Raw genomic sequence first — 21,818 nt, forward strand, 5'->3', positions numbered from 1 at the left:
AGAACATGAACAGGAGATAATGAAAGAGTGGGATCAGTTGAAGTAAAAGATAACCAAGATTCAACAGCTCGGTTGTAAATTTCTTAGACAATATTTTTTAACCCAAAAGCAATAGCAGAGAAAGGATAGAGTAGAATGACCCAACCTAGCAAAATCATCACTCTCCTCTAAAGTTTCCCCTGTGTCACTAAATCTTTTTTCCTTCATATCTGGAATACAGTCTGTCAATGGATCTATCAATTAAGGCTCACTAACAAAAAAAGAAGTTATTCCAGATTTTCCAGGTAGGAAAGGTTTTTAATACAGGAACTAGAAGCTACACAACTGTTGAACAGGCTAGAGGAATGAAGGCCATGGAAGTTAATGCTATTGATCTTAGCTTGAGGAACCAAAGACAAAGGTTCTTAAAATGAACGCTAGGGAGCTGCTGTGAATCTTTGGGAAATTCCCAAATTATCTCAGCTGCCTACAGCAACAGGGTGGCCAATTAACAGGAGCTTGTCCAGGACTCACTAAGACTTTCACATCTGCCCATCTGCCTGCCAATGACAACTGCTTAACAATAACGGCTTCTGAATCTCTTCCACCTTTCACATATCAGGTAAACTTTAACCTGAAACTATAGAGAAAAAAGTATTGTAGTAAATGAAGGAACTGGTCTGTCCTGTAAATATTTCATAATTAAGCAAGTAGATGTGATTTTTTTAGCATTAACGTTTAAATATAAAACATGTAGGACTTAATCACAAATCTTTTAGGTTACAATTGTTACATAAATGCATAGACTCCTATAGTTTAAAATTTACAATCAAAACAGGGTACCCAAAATAAATATTACAGTAATCTATACATCCTCTGTGTGTGTGTTACATACCATTCATTTTACTTTTGTCATTATTTTTATACAAATAAGTAAAAGAAATCCTCTGTAATGGTAATACTGTATCATGAAAAGAATGCTAGAGTTAAGGGATCTGCATTTCTTAGTCCTACGTTTGCTATTAACCAGTTATTTGAACATATATAAGCCATTTAATCTTTGGGAGCCTGTGCTTTAAAATGAGAGGCACAGATTATACAAATTAACTCATACATTATTTTAACAAACATGTATTGGGTAAGAACTAAATGCCACACACTTTAATAATTTAGACTAGGAACACAGAAATGAGTAAGACATGATCTTTGATCTTAAGAAGCTGAATGATTCTAAAATCCTCTTCCATTTCTTAGAGACTATGATCTTATAATATTGACATCATAACTTCATCAAGCTAATATGCCTAGATGAAAGCTAAACACATTAAGAATTTCCAGTAATATACTAAACATCACACTAGGTACTGTAAGATAGAAGCCTAAAAAAGAAAAGGAACACTTCATTCCTATGCTGAGGAATAAACATGAACGTTTGAAAGCAAGCAGATTATAAATAAAGTGAATATTGTGAGTATAACAGAGAATTACATTTTATTTTATTGATAAATAAAAATATTTACTTCCTATTATAGAACTCAGTTCCAAAAGAAAGACTATTAATAATTAGTCCCAAGCAAGTCAAGTGCCTTTTAAGAATCATACCTTAGGAAAATTGAGTTCAATATTAAATCCAACAATCACTTTGTTCTAGAGATTATGAAATCTGCCTGAAGCATGTGAATCATACTGTAGATACTGATTTGTACTGGATTTGAGTAAAAATAGAACAGTGGTTATAACCTGAAATTAGGATGACTATTGTCACTGTTGTTTAACATGGAAAGGTTTTAAAAATACACTTTAAGGTACAGTACCTTACAGTACATTAAAGCTACACTAGAAGCAAGGCAAGACTTCATTTTAAGACTACTCCTACCAAACAATGAAGAATCTGCTATTAATTACTTCAAAATACTAAAATATTCTCAAGAAACTTTATCAATTGTATCATGAATTATTTCACATACACCCTCCTTCAAATTTTAAATCTTCTATAAAATATTCTTTTCAGATACTGAAGAAAATCCATGAAAATTCAAATGCTATATCTCTCATTTATATCTACGTTACTGGCCTTTACAAACAAGCCTTAGCTTTTATTATTATCAGGTGGAAAACATTTTAAAAATTTTAAAGAATATAATGATAATTCATACACTTCCCTAAAGAATCATAAAGCATTTAACAGTATTTAACCCATAAGTTATAATTCAAAGGAATGGAGCAATCTAGGATGCTATATTTTACTTAATCCTTCAAAGACCCTAAGAAATTAAGAGGCAGAATCCAAAATTATGTTCTTCTTTAGAATAAAATGATTTCTGACTTAATATGGTGCCTTAATTTTTACTCTTATGCATTCTATTAATCTCTCATTTTGATATAACAATATCAGCATATAATTATATTCACTTTATTTTTACCTAATACCTATTCATCTTACTTCTCTCTACTGAAAGTAGGTTCTTACAATTATTTTCTTTCACCATATTACAGTGGTCTTAAGTGGAACCATTTTATAGAAAATCACATTTTAAATATCCTTAATCTACCTTAATAAGTATCATTTCTATTCATTGCTTACAATTTTTTGTTAAATGCACTAATTATTCAATATATTTCTAAATATTCTAACTGTATAACATAGCTGATGCTCCATTTTAAACATTATGCTGACTAGGCATGATCGTTTAAATAAGAAACCCCACCAATTAGACTCTTTAAAATTCCGTGTCCAAAAATCATACTGACTGATGGGAAAACTCCAAATAAGAAGCCTCTTTCCCAATTAAACTCAATTTACTAATTTCTCAAAGGCAGTCAGTTTACATACTGTATATCAATTCATCATGTTTTTACCATAATTTCCATTTTAACATTTACAATCTTTTACCATCTTATGAGGTTTCTGTTATTATACCACCTAAAATACTGACCATATATGCTACAAAATACTCATTAAGTCTCTGAAAATATAATCCAGTAAACATTTGAAAATATTTAAAAGACAGTGAAAGTCTGCAAAATTTAATGAATATTTAAGTTTAAATATTTATATATTTTTCACTCAACTGAAGACATGCAATTTTTAAGAATCATAATGATGATGAAAGAGTGAAAAATTTGAAGATTGCTGATTTCTGTAAATTCAGATTTTATGTTGTTAGAATTAAGCACAACCTGTACAAAAATCTCTTACTCATAATCTTTGTTAGTAGAAATCATTTAAAATTGCCATTCTGTAAATAAAAGGATATAAACAACATTTGAAAAATCAATAATCTGAAAACAACTTCCATCTTTTTAAAAGCTTTATAAAGCATGGATATTGCTAAATAAACTAAAATAATACTTCATTAATACAATTACACAATGTTAACCATATAGTTTAAACATGATCAAATTCTACAATTTAAAGTTATTAAAACACATTAAATCAAGGATTAAACAGAAGTACACAATCTTGTAAAACACAAAATATATAGGTTTCACTCCTACAATTTCTACAAAAAGCTTTTAACAAATCAAACAATGTATATTTCTCCAAAACCATAAAATAGATTAATCTTTTTTTACATATCACAATTAATATTTAACATATTTTTGTTTTACCTTTTTTTCAACCAAAGCACATCTGTCGAGCATGAGGCATCATGTTGACAAAAATACATCAACATTTTGCCAGGCAGTGCTTTCATTTAATCCTTCTAGCCCTAGCAAAATCATAGAAGCCATCGTTAATCAGATGATTTGAAAGTCTCTACTTCCTTACAATCATTTTATTTCAAAACTCAGTTACTAAAGTTACCCATGAAACAACACTCATTCAAGGAGAGAGTCATAAAGTCCTCTAGTGGGCCTGTTAAGGAAAAGGTTATTCTTTAATGCTGTTACTATGTGGCTGTATATAGCTCCAGGTCAAGTAAGAATGTACCCTGTAAGGAGGATTACGGTACTTAGCTGATTATTTCCTCACAGTACTGCACACCAAATGCAACCTACATCCAAGGCATTTCTGGGCACTATACTTAAAACTGGCAGATTTAGAAATCTGTAAACTACATTCTTCTATATGAATTACAGTATTTCTAAAATAATAGAATTCATCGTGTTTATTACTGGTAATACTGTTGCTCAGCCTTTGCCATAAAATGTATAGTGATAATACAAAATAGTGACGGTTTAACAGGTTCGCCTTATAACTTCTTTTCAATTATTCAATCACAAGTTTCTTAATTTTTACTAAAAACATAATGCTTTCCCAAACGTGCAGGAATCAGTAGTTTCTGTAGAAATTTAATAAACAATAACGTGCTCCACGAACTAAGTTGGTTAGCCACTGAGTTTAAAATCAAGCAAGGCCTATGGGACCTAACACCCATTACTCTCTGGTATCCTCTCCTTGCGCCCATCCTTGTTCATTCAGATCCAGTCATGTTGGCTTCCCTGCATGCTCTCACCTTAGGACCATTGCTCTAGCAGCTCCCTCTGCCTGGAATGATATTCCCCCAAACAGCAGTAGAGATACTGTCTAGTATTCTACTCAGTAAAGAACTTCAAATCTTCCCTCAAAACTCACTTTTTCAAGGAGGCCTACCCTGACTACCCTATATTTAATAGTTTGATCTCTCCCACACCTCTGTACTCTCAATCCCAATCCTTTTAACCAACTTCACTTTTTTCTTTTTAATAACACATATCATCTTCTTATTACAATTTTTTTTATTTGTTATGTTTACTGCCTATTTCCACAGGCAGGGATCACTGCTTTGGCCATTTTATCCCAATGTCTGGCACACAGAAGGTACTCAGTAAATATTTCCTGAATAAGTAAATAAAAACACATAAGGAAGACATTTTTTTACACTATGTTAAAAGTAAATTTCACACAGCTTATCTATAATATAAACTTAGTACTATTAGCCAAAACTCATACTACTTGTTTTCCTAATCTGTATTTTACTTTGAAAAATAAAGTTACAAAGTACTCAAAATACTACTATCAAGTGACCTAACAACAGATGCGCCTTCAATGCATTAAGTCTCAACAATACCAACCTATTCATTGTCCCAGCTACTGAATCATTTTTGTGTTTGTTTGTTGTTTCACAAGAGTGATTTCAGAATCTAAGTGACTTTTCCAGAGATGTGGAGAAAACTGCATTGCTTGAGATAGGGAGAGATGAGGAGTTAAAGAAAAGCTGTTTCTTGACAGTAGCCTGCCACTAAATTGCATGAGAATCTAACTAAATTAAATTATTTTAGAAAGTGGCCGATACAAAAAAGTACTTGCTAAACAAGATTTTTCTGGAAGAAAATTCATAATAACCAAATCATACAGTACTGTTTGAAGCAACTACCAGAACAAAACAAAAACAAACAAAATATATTTTATTTAAATGTGGGAACTTTCATTTTACCAGTACTTGTGGTAAGAGAATGTTTCTTATACAATAACTATTGTATGTTTAGTGCCAATAAATAAACACATAGCACGTAACACATCTCCACACAGTGCTGAATGAATTGATGCAAATTTTTTCTATGATCTGCACACTGAGGTCTGACCCAAATCAGCTAAGGAAACCTGATTTATCTTTCAGTTAACAGAATGTTCTTTCTCACACAAAGAAAATAGCACCTAAGATTTGCATTTCAGCATCATATGTGGGTTGCTCCTTAGCTATCTATATCAATATTGCATTGCTTCAAGTTATGCTTCAGTCAGCCCCACTGTTTACATATGCAATGTATTCTCTGGAAGATAGATACTCTTATTCCTTAATTCTTTAAGACCAGTAAAATATGATAAAGTGGACTCTGGCAGATCATCTTAAACCATAGTTAAAAGTAATTTATCTTGGAATGCTATTGTTTTGACTCCATTTCCACTCTCAGAAATCAGGTCAAAATCCACATATCTACACTACAAAAGCACTGAAACATGATGGAAATTTCAAGAAAGGTTTTCTGAGGAGGGGAGAAGCATTGCACCCCACTGAGCAAAACTTCTATGAATACCTCTTTTTAACAATTCTGCTCTTTCCTTGAAGTAAATCTCTCTTCAATAAAGCTCTCTTTGCCTTTTATTAGCTTCTTCCCCCACACTCCTGTCCAAATTTCCTCTGCCAATGATGTATTAGAGCAAGCAAAAACAACAACAACAAAACAGTGTGATGCTTTCTGGAGCTAAGGCCTCAAATAAGATGAGGCAGAACGTGATTGAAGCCACTTGTGGGGATGAACTTTGTGAAAGAAGGCTGATAAATTTCAACTAGTGTCTGTGTGATCTGATAACATTTAAAACATGGTGTTCTTTTTTAAAAACCACATTAAAAGAGGTGTATCAATTAAGAGGCATGTCTAAGACCATAAGGATGGTAAGTCACCAGATTAGACAATAGAGTGAGGATATTTTTTTAATGTAGACATGTTTTTTAACATAAATTGTGGAATATACCAATATTTATAAAGCAAATATATTTCACAGGACCTCCAAAGCCCTTCAGTTTCAGGTTTAGCATAACCTTTTGAAATTACATATAGAAATGTTAACCTTGCAAAAGACAGGAAACTTCCTTCAGGCTAGTGTCTCTGATTGGATGGAGAGTTGTGGCACAGCAAGGTTGCTGGCTCAAGAATAGACAAGTTACTGATTGATATGTAAAGATACTGGGAAATTGCTGTAGGGAAAAACAGTGTTTGCTAAGATCAAGCTTTTGTTGCAAAAACTTAACCTTGTGCAAATTGCATTATGGAATGTCACTTTGCTTGTTTCACTGATGTTAAATTATAATTGGCCATAACCCCACCTATGTTCTTTTCCTGTAACTTCCTGGTCTGGAGAACAAATGCAGGGCGAGAACCCCAGTTCATGGTTAATTTCCCAAAAAGAAGGAATGCCTCTCTCTCTTGAGGGTTCTGGGAAATTAATCCCTTCGGGGTCTCTGCGCAAAAGAGATGGGTTTTGAGTAATCCTTTTGAGGCTCCATCACCCAGGGGAAGAAAGGTGACAAATCCATGTGAGGCAAAGCCACAATAAATTCTTTCAGATAAATTGTGTTTTACCACTTTTATAGCAAAGTTTCTTTAGCAATTCTTTTTTTTTTCTTTAGCAATTTTAGAAGTAACTGATAGAAAATAATAACACACTGTAAAATTACTTGCTTAACCTTTAATTTATGTCTATTCTCTAAAAATGTGTTAGGTAACAAGCTAAAAATAGGTGAATTTTGAGGTTATTTAAAGTCTTCTGAATGAAGAAAATAGGAAATGTACTCTGGAAGTAACTATAGTGAATATCTGTTGTTGGCTCTTTGTCACCTATTTTTCTTCCTTTTTGAAAGAAAAAGAATATCTCCTCCATTCTCAGCTGTGTGGTATGGATTCAATTGGCCTCACCTGCTCCAGAGGTGAGCCATGATTAGCAGAGCTTATCTGCATGTACAAACCCTGTTCAAAATGACTAGCACCATGACCTAAGCAGGTCCAATCACTGTGACTTGTAAGGACATTTGTCTGACAGTATTGAGACAGATTTCCTGTTTCATAACTCAGGATTAATGTAATTCTCAGAGCTACTAGAAGTCAGTTTAGGGCTTCTAGTTAGTTGAAGAGAGACTTCCTCAAATGGAGGAGCAATTAAATATGGTTAAAAAGAAATTGGGTCCTGAGTCACATTACATGAGATTCAGGATCAATACTCACCCGATTCAACATGTACCTCTAGAGTTTCAATCAGGTAAACAAGTAATTTTTTTTGTTTTTGAAGCCAGTCTCAGTTGGATTTTCTATTACATGCAACTAAAATCTTCTTTGCTGACACAGAATCTGTGGTCACTCTCCCATCAGCTATCATGAGGTTTATGAACTCTGTTTCTATGGAAACTCATTTTTCCTTTGTGAAAAGTAAGCACTCTGGGACCCTTATATATGCTGTAGTCACATGGTTTCTTTAAAGTCTTACAGTACAGTCATTTAATGAGATCAAAATCTTTTCTGAGATCAAAAATCAGAAGATTGCATGTTTAATATTAAATTTTTTATGATAATTGTGACATTGGGCTTGTTCTACTTAAGGCTAGAAAGAGATAACAACAAATCACACTCAACATGTCTCAAGCAACAGCAAGAAGCTGGTTTTTTAAAGTAATTCAAATTAAACTACCCTCCCAACTTCTAAGCTAATTCAGAAATAGAAAAAAGAGGTAGATGTCACATGAACTATTACCTCAATTACTGACAAAATTGAAATTGGAGAATTGGTCTATAGCTACGTTAAAGTGGGTTTCTTAATATCAAGCCTCATACAGACACATCCAGCCAGACACAGACAATACTGCTTGGAGACTATTTATTCTACAATTTGTCCCTTTAAAACTTGTGGCAGGAACAGGAGAGAATGCATGCTCTCTGTGAGCAGCTTGTTCCCAAGAAAATGAGGAAAGAAAAAGAAATTCCTACTTATTCACTTCCTTATCCCAAAGGGCAGAGTAGAAGAGGGAGTAGAGGGGAGGCCAGGGACATTATTCTAGTGCAGCTCCACCCACACAGAAGAAAACAGGAGTAAAGAAGGAGGGTTTCCTACCTACCAAAACCCGAGAACATTTAAGTCTAAAATTGTATTAAGTTAAAGCAGCTCTATTGCACACAAGACTTCATAATTTAGGGTTCAAAATAACACTTTGCTTAAAAAGAAAGTTGATGAGATAGCAGTAAGAACTAAGAGCTGTATAGCTCAGGGCTGGACTAGGACCAAAGGCAAAAGAGAATGTGGCAAACACAGTCTAAATGAATGTCTAATCTACTAAATTCTGTCTACTGAATGTCTAATCTCTCTTTCTTACAAATTGAATCCTAATTTTATTCAGGGCAGCAGTGTGCCTAGTCTAAAAATTTCTTTTCTGGGGTATCTTGTGGGTAGAGGTAGTCATGTGACATAGTTCAGGCCAGTAAGATTTAGATAAAAGTTTATTTAAGCACAGTTTCTGCAAAGCTATTTATTCCCAATAAAAAGAGATAGACCCTACTGGCATACACCTTTCATACTTTGTCCTTCCATCTTCTTGAATGGAATGCGTTCCTGTTGTCTATAACAAAACAGTCCTCTTTTAACCATGAGTTTGGAAGCCACACACTGTGAGTAGCTTGGCAGTCAGCAGGCATTGGTCTCTGTTGACTTCCCTAAGCAGTAGTATCAACCTTGAGCTGTCTACCTGCAGACTTCTTTTTAAATGGAAAAACAAAACAAAACATAAACTCCTTCTTTATTTAAGCATTGTGATTATGAGATATATATGTTACATATAGCTAAATACAATGCTGACGCCAGAGGCCTGTCTCAAGAAAGAATTCTAACACACCTAGAGTCAGTAATAATCTGGCTGCTATTCTAGTAGAAGATAAACAAGTAAATAAAAGGCTACCATAGGTGAAAAGGGTCTAGAAACAGAAAATATGTGTAGGCTGTCTAATAAAGTATAAGCCAAGGAGAGAGTAATTTCAAATGAAAGAGACAGAATAGTATAGCATATGTCATAATTCTTTACCCAATTGTTGTTGAAACCAACAATCCATTGTGAGCATTTCCTCCCATCTCTGTGTTCACACAGTGGTAGATTAAAATCAGCCATGGAATGCTGACACCAGAGAAATAGGCAAATGCTACTAATCAGGTCTCTTTTCTTTGGAGGGCTGTTGTCCAAACACCACTGCCTATAACCCACTGCTCAGCTAATCAAAAGCCTGGGGGAAAAGTGCAATGGTTAGCCAAAGAGCTACCACTATTCATCTGGAAACTTCAATTCATTTGTACAAAGAATACCTAAAATAGAGCCTGACATTTAGCAGAAGCTTAGTCATTGTTTAAGAAAGGAAGAGAGTAAGGGAGAAAGGAAGAATTCTTTCTCAGTCATTGACAGCAATAGAGTTAATTTTACTTTTTAAAAGAACTAAATGTAGGAAAACAAACACCTTAGATTTTAATTTAATGACCCCAAACATCTCTGCAACTTTGAATAAGTCATTCCACCCCCAATCCTACACACTTTTGTTTGAGTTGCAAATTGTGACAGAGTTTAAGTATATTTAAAACATCAGGACATGTTACAGCTTACCTTTGTAAATATGATTTCCAAAGATCTAATGGTCAGGGTAATGACAGTAGGCAGGGAAAGAGGGTGTCTGCATTTAAAGTTCCCCAGATATTCCATATAAATGTCTGGATAGTTTTTTCCATTTCTGAGAAAAATGTCATTGGAATTTTGATGGGGATTGCATTGAATCTGTAGATATCACTTTGGGTAATATTGACATTTTCACAATGTTAATTCTTCCGATCCAAGAGCATGGGATATCTTTCCATCTTCTTGTGCCCTCTTTAATTTCTTTCAACAGTGGTTTGTAATTACATCATAGGGATTTTTCACATCCTTGTTTACCTTTATTCCTAAGTTTCTGTGGGTTTTTTTGTGTGGCTATTGTAAATGGGCTAGCTTTCTTGATTTCTTTTTCTGCATGTTCACTGTTGGAGTATAGAAATGCTACTGATTTTTTTGTGTTGATTTTGTATCCTGCAACTTTGCTGAAAGCATTTCTCAACTCTAAGAGGTTTTTTTGTAGAGGCTTTCGGCTGTTCAATATATAGGATCACACTATCTGCAAACAGGGACAGTTTGACTTCATGTTTTCCAATCTGGATGCCCTTTATTTCCTTCTCCTCTCTGAGTGCTCTGGCTAATACTTCCAACACTATGTTGAATAGGAGTGGTGAGACGGGGAATCCTTGTCTAGTTCCTGTTCTGAAGGGAAAAACTTTCAGCTTTTCCCTGTTCAGGATGATATTGGCAGTGGGCTTACCATACATGGCTTTAATTGTGTTGAGATACTTTCCATGTATACCTAACTTGTAGAGACTCTTTATCATGAATGAATGTTGAATTTTGTCAGATGCTTTTTCAGTGTCTATAGAGATGATCATATGGTTTTTGTCTTTGCTTTTATTGATGTAGTGTATCACATTTATTGATTTGCATATGTTAAACCAAACTTGCATCCCTGGGATGAATCCCACCATGCACAACCAAAGCAATCCGGAGCAAAAAAACAAAGCTGGAGGCATAACACTACCTGACTTTAAACTATATTACAAAGCTATAATAACCAAAACAGCAATGGTACTGGCATAAAAACAGACACATGGATCAATGGAATAGAATAGAGAACCCAGAAATCAACCCATATACCTGCAGCCATCTGATCTTTGACAAAGGCACCAAGTCTACACACTGGGGAAGAGACTGCCTCTTCAGCAAATGGTGCTGGGAAAACTGGATAGTCATATATAGGAGAATGAAAGAAGACCCATTCCTCTCACCATATACCGAAATCAACTCAAAATGGATTAAAGAATTAAATATACACCCTGAAACAGTAAAACTCCTTAAAGAAAACATAGGGGAAACACTCCAGGAAGTACGAGTGGGAACAGACTTCATCGATATGACCCCCAAAGCAACAGGCAACCAAAGGAAAAATAAACAAGTTGGGTTATATCAAACTAAAAAGCTTCTGTACAGCAAAAGAAACAATCAACACAGTGAAACAACCAACAGAGTGTGAGAAAACATTTGCAAAATATGCATCTGACAGAGGATTAATATCCAGAATATACAAGAAACTCAAACAACTTTACAGCAAAAAACAAATAACCCAATTAAAGAATGGGCAAAGGAGCTGAATAGCATTTCTCAAAGGAAGACATACGAATGGCCAACAGACACAGGAAAAAATGCTCAACATCACTCAGCATTCGGGAAATGCAAATCAAAACCACTTTGAGATACCATCTCACTCCAGTTATAAAGGCTAATATCCAAAAGACTGAGAATGATATATGCTGGTGAGGTTGCAGAGAAAAAGGAACTCTTATACACTATTGGTGGGACTGCAAAATGGTGCAACCTTTATGGAAAATGATATGGAGGTTTGTCAAACAATTACAGATACATCTACCACACGACCCAGCTATTCTACTGCTGGGAATATATCCAGAGGGATGGAAACCATCATGCCAAAGGGATATCTGTACTCCCATGTTTACTGCAGCACTATTTACAATAGCCAAGAGTGGGAACTAGCCCAAATGTCCATCATCAGATGAGTAGATAAGGAAACTGTGGTGTATCTCCACAATGGAATACTACTCTGCTATAAAAAAGAATGAAATACCATTCACAACAACATGGATGGACTTAGAGAAAATTATATTAAGTGAAACAAGCCAGGCACAGAAAGAGAAATACTACATGTTCTCACCTATTTGTGGGATCTAAAAATAAATAAGCAAATAAATATACAAACAAATAAAAGGGGGGCAGGGGAGAAGATACAACAATCACAATTCCTTGAACTTATTAAGACAAGTGAACAGATATGATGGCGGGGAGGGGAGAGAGGGAGGCGTAAAGAGGAATGGGTAAAGGGACACGAAAATCAACTACAACGTATATTGAGAAGTTAAAATTTAAAAAAAAAAAAATGTTGTTGAGAGTGCCGTTTCCACCCTCGCCAATCTCATATGTTCAGACGAGAAAACTGACGCTCCCAGAAGAAAAGACTTCTCATATTCACTTCGCGAGAAACTCCCAAGACTGGCGCGCCTCCCGCACAACTCCTCAGAGCAGAGGGACGACCCCTGGGGAGTTCGTTCCTCCTTAGACGTCCCTGAGGCTTAGCTGCTCATCCCAGAGGTGCCAAGAAGAGGGTTTCAAATGGAGCAAAGGGAAAAAGATGGAATAAGAAACAAAAACAAATAACTGAGAAGAAATGATTGTTAACTCTTATTCCCATGTAAGTCACGTCAAGTTCTATGTATGTCTTTCTCACAAAAGTCCACTTCACATTCTCATAGCAAATGGAACATAAAACACTGGAAAGGCTCCTATGAGAAATCTACTCAAATTCCATACCAGCTGCTGTCACTCCAGAAGCCACAGAGGCCCTCCCCAGTGAACCTGCCTCAGAGTAGGTCATGAGTTATGCCTGGATCTCACTGTAGCCAGCCATGTCTCCCCAGAGCTCCTTCCGCCTTTGGCAGCACGTGCCCAATTCCAGCAGAAAAACCTGTTTCCACCCCACCCACCATAACGCCAAAGAAGTGTGAGGGGGTCCATATCTGCTTGGACATCTGAAACAGAAGAAGTCTCAGAAATAGTCTCATAGACGGAGGGCCGAGACCTGTGTGGTAATGTCCATGAAACATGGCATTGAGTGGATAACAAGGGGGCAGTAGAGTAACACTTTCTGATCACTCTCTGAGTCTCTTGATATCCTGAGTTTTCAGTCTATTATCAAAGTATCAAAAACTTCCATGCTCAGCCTGGGAAAGGGAGACACCCTTGCTTTTGGAAGCACCTAGTTCACTCTGAACACATGGCACATTGCCTCATTAGATGACCTCAGAGCCATGTGCAGGTCCCAGGACTGTCTGGGATACTGAAGCAGGGTGGTCAGGCTGACCCAGAGAGAAGCTCAAGTGGAGATACAAAAAACCATCACAATGAAATGTCTAGAATAGGCAAATCATAGAGATGGAAAGTAGAGGGGTTTTCAAGATGGCGGCGGCTGCGGCGGCTGGCGCGGAGTAGCTGAGGTGGAAAAGGTGGCCACTGGGCCTCAGGCAGCCGGGAAGCTTGTGGACCTTCCTCTGGCCATCTCTTAAGGAAGGACTGCTGCTGCTGGCCGGTCGTGGGGGCTCAACGCCACTTTGCCTCCGGCAGGAGAGGCTGCCTCATTTACAGGCAACAGCTTTGAAGTGTGGAGCAGGAAAAGAACTGATTCTTAGCTGCAAAACCGAGTCTTGAAACAGGGAACACGGCGCTAGGGCTCCTGAAGTTGCAGCCAGGATCCCGGAGGCTGGGGCCGCACTGAAGGCGGCCAACTGCCCTATTCAGGATTCGAGGTTTCAGGCCGGCATTAAAGAAGATTCCTGGGAGCGCCCGAGCGGCGCCGCGGACTGAACAGCCCGAGGCGGCAGCGCCGAGAACACGGAAGTCGACAAACCAGAGACAGAGCGAGCGCCCGACCTGGCACAGCACTGTGAGTGATCCCTGGCACAGCTCTGTTCGGGGGGTGGATGCCCACGCGGCTCCCGCCTGCACCACCAGGCCACTCACTGCCCCGGTGCTGCCTCCATTTTCCCAGGTGCGGGCAGCTCCGCCCTGCTCGGCCATCACTGAGCCCATTTGCCTGGCCTGGCGCGGGGCTTTCCGGACCCTGCGGGCCGGCCTCCTCTCCCACTCCCTCCGCGGTTCTCTGGCGGGGCTGGGGGTGTGGGGCGTCCCGACCAGTGTTGGGAGGGCTAGGAAGTACGGGCGGGCCGACTGTCACTCCACCACACCCTGGACTCCGGCCCGGTAAACTTCCTGTTACTGGGAGGGAGATACCATCTCTGCGACCACCAGTTTGGAAAAAAGCCTAACGAATGTCTGGTTGGGAATAGTGTGGTAGGAGAGTTCCCAGGTCCGCTTGAACCTGCCGGAGAGCAGGCTGCAGGCGGGCACTAGACTCGGTTTATACCGGGGGGATACAAAGGTGAACAAGACCCGAGAAAGATCTACACAGTGCTACAAAGGCACCCAGAGAGACTGGTCGTCTGTGCCTAGCAGAAACCTGGTAGACTTCCTGGGCGAGGCGGTGCTGAGCAGGGTCTTGAAGGCCCAGCTGATAGACGAGGGGTGCAGAAGACACACCCCAGCCCAGCACAGTGTGCACAGAGGGGGGAGACGTGCGGCCAGGGAGGCGGAGACTCGACAGAAACCACACACCCGGTGGGGTCGCCACTGCACGATCTAACAGCCTGGGCCAGAGCACACCAAACGGGGAGAAGTCCTGTACAGAAAGTGAAAGCTCAACAGAGATCACACACCCTGTGGTACGTGATCCACCAGCCCAGCAGAGTACCAGCTGACCAGAAAGGTGGATCCCCGGAGAAGCCCAAGACCCGAGGCAACCACACACACAAGACACTAGAGGCCAACTGAGCAGTCATGGCGGGAGCCATACCAAATTGGCAACCACAGCAACATCCTAGTTAGTCATTAGTCTCAAACCAGTGGTCTGTGAAACCCCCTGCCACAATGAATAAACACCAAAAAAAAGACACCAGAAATACAAAAAATCAAGAAAGTACACCACCAAAAGTTAATAAATCTCATACTCTAGATCCTGTAGAACAAGAAGCCCTTGAAATAACTGACAAGGAATTTCGAGTGATAATTCTAAGGAAACTGAATGAGATACAAGAAAACTCAGCTAGACATCATGATGAAATGAAGAAAAGTATACAGGATCTGAAAGAGGAAATATACAAGGAAATCAATGTCCTGAAAAAAAATGTAGCAGAACTTGCTGAACTGAAGAAGTTATTCAGCGAAATAAAAAACACAACGGAGAGTTTAACCAGCAGGCTTGTCGAAGTTGAAGAGAGAACGTCTGAACTTGAACATGGGCTGTTTGAAATAACACAAGCAGACAAAAAGAAAGAAAAAAGAATCAAGGACATGGAAGAAAATCTGAGAGAGATATCAGACAACCTCAAGCGCTCAAATATCCGAGTCATGGGTATTCCAGAAGGGGAGGAAAATGGAGATTCCATTGAAAACATATTCAACAAAATAGTGGCAGAAAACTTCCCAGGTATAGGAAAAATCACTGATCTTCAGATCCAGGAAGCTCAACGATCTCCAAACGTATTCAACCCAAAAAGGCCTTCTCCAAGACATGTCATAGTCAAATTGGCAAAACTCAGAGACAAAGAGAGAATCTTAAAAGCTGCAAGAGAGAAGCGTCAAATCACCTATAAGGGAGCCCCAATCAGGTTAACATCAGACTTTTCATCACAAACCCTAAAAGCTAGAAAGGAATGGGATGATATTTTCAAAATACTAAAAGACAAAGATTGCCAGCCAAGAATACTCTACCCTGCAAGGCTATCCTTCCGAAATGAGGAGCAAATAGTATATTTCTCAGACAAACAAAAACTGCGGGAGTTCACTACCACAAGACCACCCTTACAAGAAATCCTCAAGGGAGTACTGGGTTTGGTTCCTGAAAAATAACTACCACTGCCATAAAAACCTAAGAAAAATCTAAACCCGCTAGTACAATAAAAATGGCATTCATGAAGAGAAAACAAGCTAACAAAAACACTATCTACAACCTAAGGAACCAACAAACAAAGAAACCAAACAGTAAATCAGAAAGCAAGGAACAAAAGACACCTAAGACAACCAAACAACCAATAAAATGCTAGGAATAAATCAACACCTTTCAATAACAACTCTTAATGTAAAAGGCTTAAATTCCCCAATTAAAAGACACAGACTGGCTGACTGGATCAAAAAGCAGGACCCAACTATATGCTGCCTACAAGAGACCCACCTCACCCATAAAGATTCACACAGACTAAGAGTGAAAGGATGGAAAAAGATTTACCATGCAAACAGAAAAGAAAAACGAGCTGGAGTGGCTATTCTTATATCTGACAAAATAGACTTTAAACTAAAAACCATAAAAAGAGACAATGAGGGACACTACTTAATGATAAAAGGACTGATCCATCAAGAAGACATAACAATCATAAATATGTACGCACCCAATGTTGTAGCAGCCAGATTTATAAAACAAACTCTATTAGACCTAAAGAAGGAAATAGACACTAATACCATAATAGCAGGGGACCTGAACACTCCACTGTCAATATTAGACAGATCATCTAGGCAAAGAATCAGTAGAGAAGCACAAGATCTAAACAAGACTCTAGACCAATTGGAATTGGCAGATATCTACAGAACATTCCACCCAACAACCTCAGAATATTCATTCTTCTCATCAGCACATGGATCATTCTCCAGGATAGATCACATATTAGGTCACAAATCAAGTCTCAATAAATTCCAAAAAATTGGAATTATCCCATGTAACTTTTCAGACCACAATGGATTAAAACTAGAAATTAATAACAAACAAAACTCTGGAAACTATACAAACACATGGAAATTAAACAGCATTCTACTTAATGACATATGGGTCCAAGAAGAAATCAAGCAGGAAATCAAAAAGTTTATTGAAACTAATGAAAACAATGATACATCATACCAAAACCTGTGGGATACTGCAAAAGCAGTATTGAGGGGAAAATTTATTGCATTAAATGCTCACTTCAGAAGAATGGAAAGATGGCAAGTGAACAACCTAACACTTCACCTTAAAGAACTAGAAAAACAAGAACAATCCAATCCTAAAGTTAGCAGACGGAAAGAAATCATTAAGATCAGAGCAGAACTGAATGAAATTGAAAACCAAAAAACAATTCAAAAGATCAACAAATCAAAAAGTTGGTTTTTTGAAAAGATAAATAAAATTGACAAACCATTAGCATGGCTAACAAAAAAAAGAAGAGAGAAGACTCAAATAACAAAAATTAGAAATGAAAAAGGCGATATTACAACTGATTCATCTGAAATACAAGGAATCATTCGAGACTACTATAAACAACTATACGCCAACAAATTTGAAAATCTGGAGGAAATGGATAAATTTCTGGACACACACAAGCTCCCAAAACTGAACCGTGAAGACGTAGAAAATTTGAACAGACCAATAACAATAAAGGAGATTGAAGCTGTTATCAGAAGGCTCCCAACAAAGAAAAGCCATGGACCAGATGGATTCACAGCAGAATTTTACCAAACATTCAAAGAGGAATTGACACCGATTCTTTACAAACTATTCCAAAAGATTGAAACGGACGCAAATCTCCCAAACTCATTCTATGAAGCAAACATCATCCTGATACCAAAACCAGGTAAAGATGTAACCAAAAAAGAAAACTACAGGCCGATATCCTTGATGAATATAGATGCAAAAATCCTCACTAAAATACTAGCAAACAGAATACAGCAACACATACGAAAAATTATTCATCACGATCAAGTGGGATTCATCCCAGGGATGCAAGGTTGGTTCAACATACGCAAATCAATAAATGTGATACACCATATTAATAAACTCAAACACAAGGACCATATTATCATCTCTATAGATGCTGAAAAAGCATTTGATAAAGTTCAGCACTCATTCATGACAAAGACCCTCTATAAGTTAGGCATAGAGGGAAAGTATCTCAACATAATTAAAGCCATATATGCCAAACCCACTGCCAATATCATCCTGAATGGGGAAAAGCTGAAAGCTTTTCCTTTAAGAACAGGCACTAGACAAGGATGCCCACTCTCACCACTCCTATTCAACATAGTGTTGGAAGTACTAGCCAGAGCAATCAGAGAAGAGAAGGAAATAAAGGGCATCCAGATTGGAAAAGATGAAGTCAAACTGTCCCTGTTTGCAGATGACATGATCCTATATATCGAACAGCCTAAAACCTCTACAAAAAAACTGTTGGAATTGATAAATGATTTCAGCACAGTAGCAGGATACAAAATCAACACACAAAAATCAGTAGCATTTCTTTTCTCCAATAGTGAACATGCAGAAGGAGAAATCAAGAAAGCCTGCCCATTTACAATAGCCACCAAAAAAATAAAATACTTAGGAATTGAGTTAACCAAGGAGGTGAAAAATCTCTATAATGAGAACTACAAACCACTGCTGAGAGAAATTAGAGAGGATACAAGAAGATGGAAAGATATTCCATGCTCTTGGATTGGAAGAAGCAACATAGTGAAAATGTCCATACTACCCAAAGTGATATACAAATTCAATGCAATCCCCATCAAAATTCCAAAGACATTTTTCTCAGAAATGGAAAAAACTATTCAGACATTTATATGGAACAATAAAAGACCACGAATAGCCAAAGCAATGCTCAGCAAAAAAAATAAAGCTGGAGGCATAACACTACCTGACTTTAAGCTATACTACAAAGCTATAATAACCAAAACAGTATGGTACTGGCATAAAAACAGACACACTGACCAATGGAATAGAATAGAGAATCCAGAAATCAACCCACACACTTACTGCCATCTGATCTTTGACAAAGGCACCAAGCCTATTCACGGGGGAAGGGACTGCCTCTTCAGCAAGTGGTGCTGGGATAACTGGATATCGATATGCAGGAGAATGAAACTAGATCCATACCTCTCACCGTATACTAAAATCAACTCAAAATGGATTAAGGATTTAAATATACACCCTGAGACAATAAAACTTCTTAAAGAAAACATAGGGGAAACACTTCAGGAAATAGGACTGGGCACAGACTTCATGAATACGACCCCAAAAGCACGGGCAACCAAAGGAAAAATAAACAAATGGGATTATATCAAACTAAAAAGCTTCTGCACAGCAAAAGAAACAATTAAAAGAGTTAAAAGACAACCAACAGAGTGGGAGAAAATATTTGCAAAATATACCTCTGACAAAGGATTAATATCCAGAATATATAAGGAACTCAAACAACTTTACAAGAAGAAAACAAGCAACCCAATTAAAAAATGGGCAAAAGAGCTAAGTAGGCATTTCTCTAAGGAAGATATCAAAATGGCCAACAGACATATGAAAAAATGCTCAACATCACTCAGCATCCGGGAAATGCAAATCAAAACCACATTGAGATACCATCTAACCCCAGTTAGGATGGCTAAAATCCAAAAGACTATGAATGATAAATGCTGGCGAGGCTGCGGAGAAAAAGGAACTCTCATACATTGTTGGTGGGACTGCAAAATGGTGCAGCCTCTATGGAAAATGGTATGGAGGTTCCTTAAACAATTGCAAATAGATCTACCATATGACCCAGCCATCCCACTGTTGGGAATATACCCAGAGGAATGGAAATCATCAAGTCGAAGGTATACCTGTTCCCCAATGTTCATCGCAGCACTCTTTACAATAGCCAAGAGTTGGAACCAGCCCAAATGCCCATCATCAGATGAGTGGATACGGAAAATGTGGTACATCTACACAATGGAATACTACTCAGCTATAAAAACGAATGAAATACTGCCATTTGCAACAACATGGATGGACCTTGAGAGAATTATATTAAGTGAAACAAGTCAGGCACAGAAAGAGAAATACCACATGTTCTCACTTATTGGAGGGAGCTAAAAATTAATATATAAATTCACACACACACATACACACACACACACACAAACCGGGGGGGGGGGGGGGAAGAAGATATAACAACCACAATTATTTGAAGTTGATACAACAAGCAAACAGAAAGGACATTGTTGGGGGGGAGGGGGGGAGGGAGAAGGGAGGGAGGTTTTGGTGATGGGGAGCAATAATCAGCTACAATGTATATCGACAAAATAAAATTTAAAAAAAAAAAGAGATGGAAAGTAGATCAGTGTTGCCAGGGGCTGGGGAAAAGCGAAAATGGAGAGCGACTGCTAATGGGTAGGGGGTTTCTTTTCAGGTGATGAATGTGTTCTAGAATTGATAGTGATGATGGTTGCACAACTCTGTGAATATACTAAAAACCACTGAATTCTACCCTTTAAATAAATAAATAATTAGTTTTTTTAAAAAAAGAAAAATTGCAAGGGGAAAAAAAAAAAGAAATGACTGAAGGTATCTGTTTCTCGTGCACATAAATAAATAAAGTTCCTCAGTGAGTACTGCATAGTAAAAAACCAAGTAGTCACTACTAGATGGCACTAGATTATATAAGTGAATCTACATCCTGAGGTATCCACAATAAGGAGCTATTATTCTAGATTTTTATATTATACAAAATCCCTTTTACATTATTTTATATACTGGAAATATTTATACACTTCTTTACATAAAGAATTTTAAATGACATAAAAATATAAAATGCAAATAACAGGTAAGTTAAGTAGAAATAGAAAATCAGATCAAACTCAGGAGTGTCAGGAAAAGCCAGAAATGAAAGTCAGGTGAAAATTGAGAAAGGCTTATATACCATGCTAAGCATTTTAAACTTTTATCCTACAGATGAAAGAGACGTTATAAGATGTTTTGTATTAGCAGGTTATCTGGTTGCAATAGTTTGGTTAAACCAAGGAACAAAAACAAGTCTAGTGGCAGGAAGATCGAGATTATTCCAATGATCCAAGTAAGAAACTATGGGGTCCTAAACTAAGGCAGTGGAAGGGAATGAAACAAAACATATTTAGGAAATTAAATCTGTGGAACTTTAGATGTAAGAGGTAAGGACAAACAAACAAAAGTTAACTTTTTTTCTTGAGCGACTAAATGAATACAATTTGGAATAGAGGTGGAAAAAAAGGTTTGTAGGAAATATATTCTATTGTCCAATTAATAAATATATTTTATAAACAACATTGAACAGAAAGAATTTGACAGTGTGTCTCCATCACTAATAAAAAAAGAGATGTCCTGACTGGCCAACATGAGTATTTTTTTCTACTTGGTAGATTTTATTTCTATAGTAGAAATATAATAATGTCTTCACTCATGCCATAAATTAATGTGTGTGATGAAGAGTATTTTGAATTATTTTTATTATTATTGTAGTGGTGGTTTTGTGGTGGTGGTGGTGATGGTGAGGGCAGTTTAGCTAAACTGAGTACTGACTATGAAACAGGCAGTGTTGTGGGCACTTTACATGTATCCACTAATTCATTTTTCAAAATAATCTTATGATAAAGGTATTATTAACATTATTCTCATTTTTCAGATGTGTAAACTGAACACAAAGTTATTTCCCTTGCCTAAAATCACACATCTGGTAAACAGCAGAGGAAAAATTTAAAACTAGTGATAGAAAAAGCTTCCTTTACAGCTACCAGCTTAGATCGCCTAGTTACTACCAGTTGGAC

General features: G+C 37.4%; 1 protein-coding gene across 37 annotated transcripts in view; it reads right to left on the reverse strand.

The window, feature by feature from the left end:
- Nucleotides 1–21,818, reverse strand: part of RIMS2 (regulating synaptic membrane exocytosis 2) — a 637,189-nt gene that overhangs the window by 339,939 nt on the left and 275,432 nt on the right. The window lies entirely within an intron of this gene.

This window comes from Cynocephalus volans, chromosome 15 (assembly GCF_027409185.1).
Source record: "Cynocephalus volans isolate mCynVol1 chromosome 15, mCynVol1.pri, whole genome shotgun sequence".
Taxonomy (NCBI): Eukaryota; Metazoa; Chordata; class Mammalia; order Dermoptera; family Cynocephalidae; genus Cynocephalus; species Cynocephalus volans.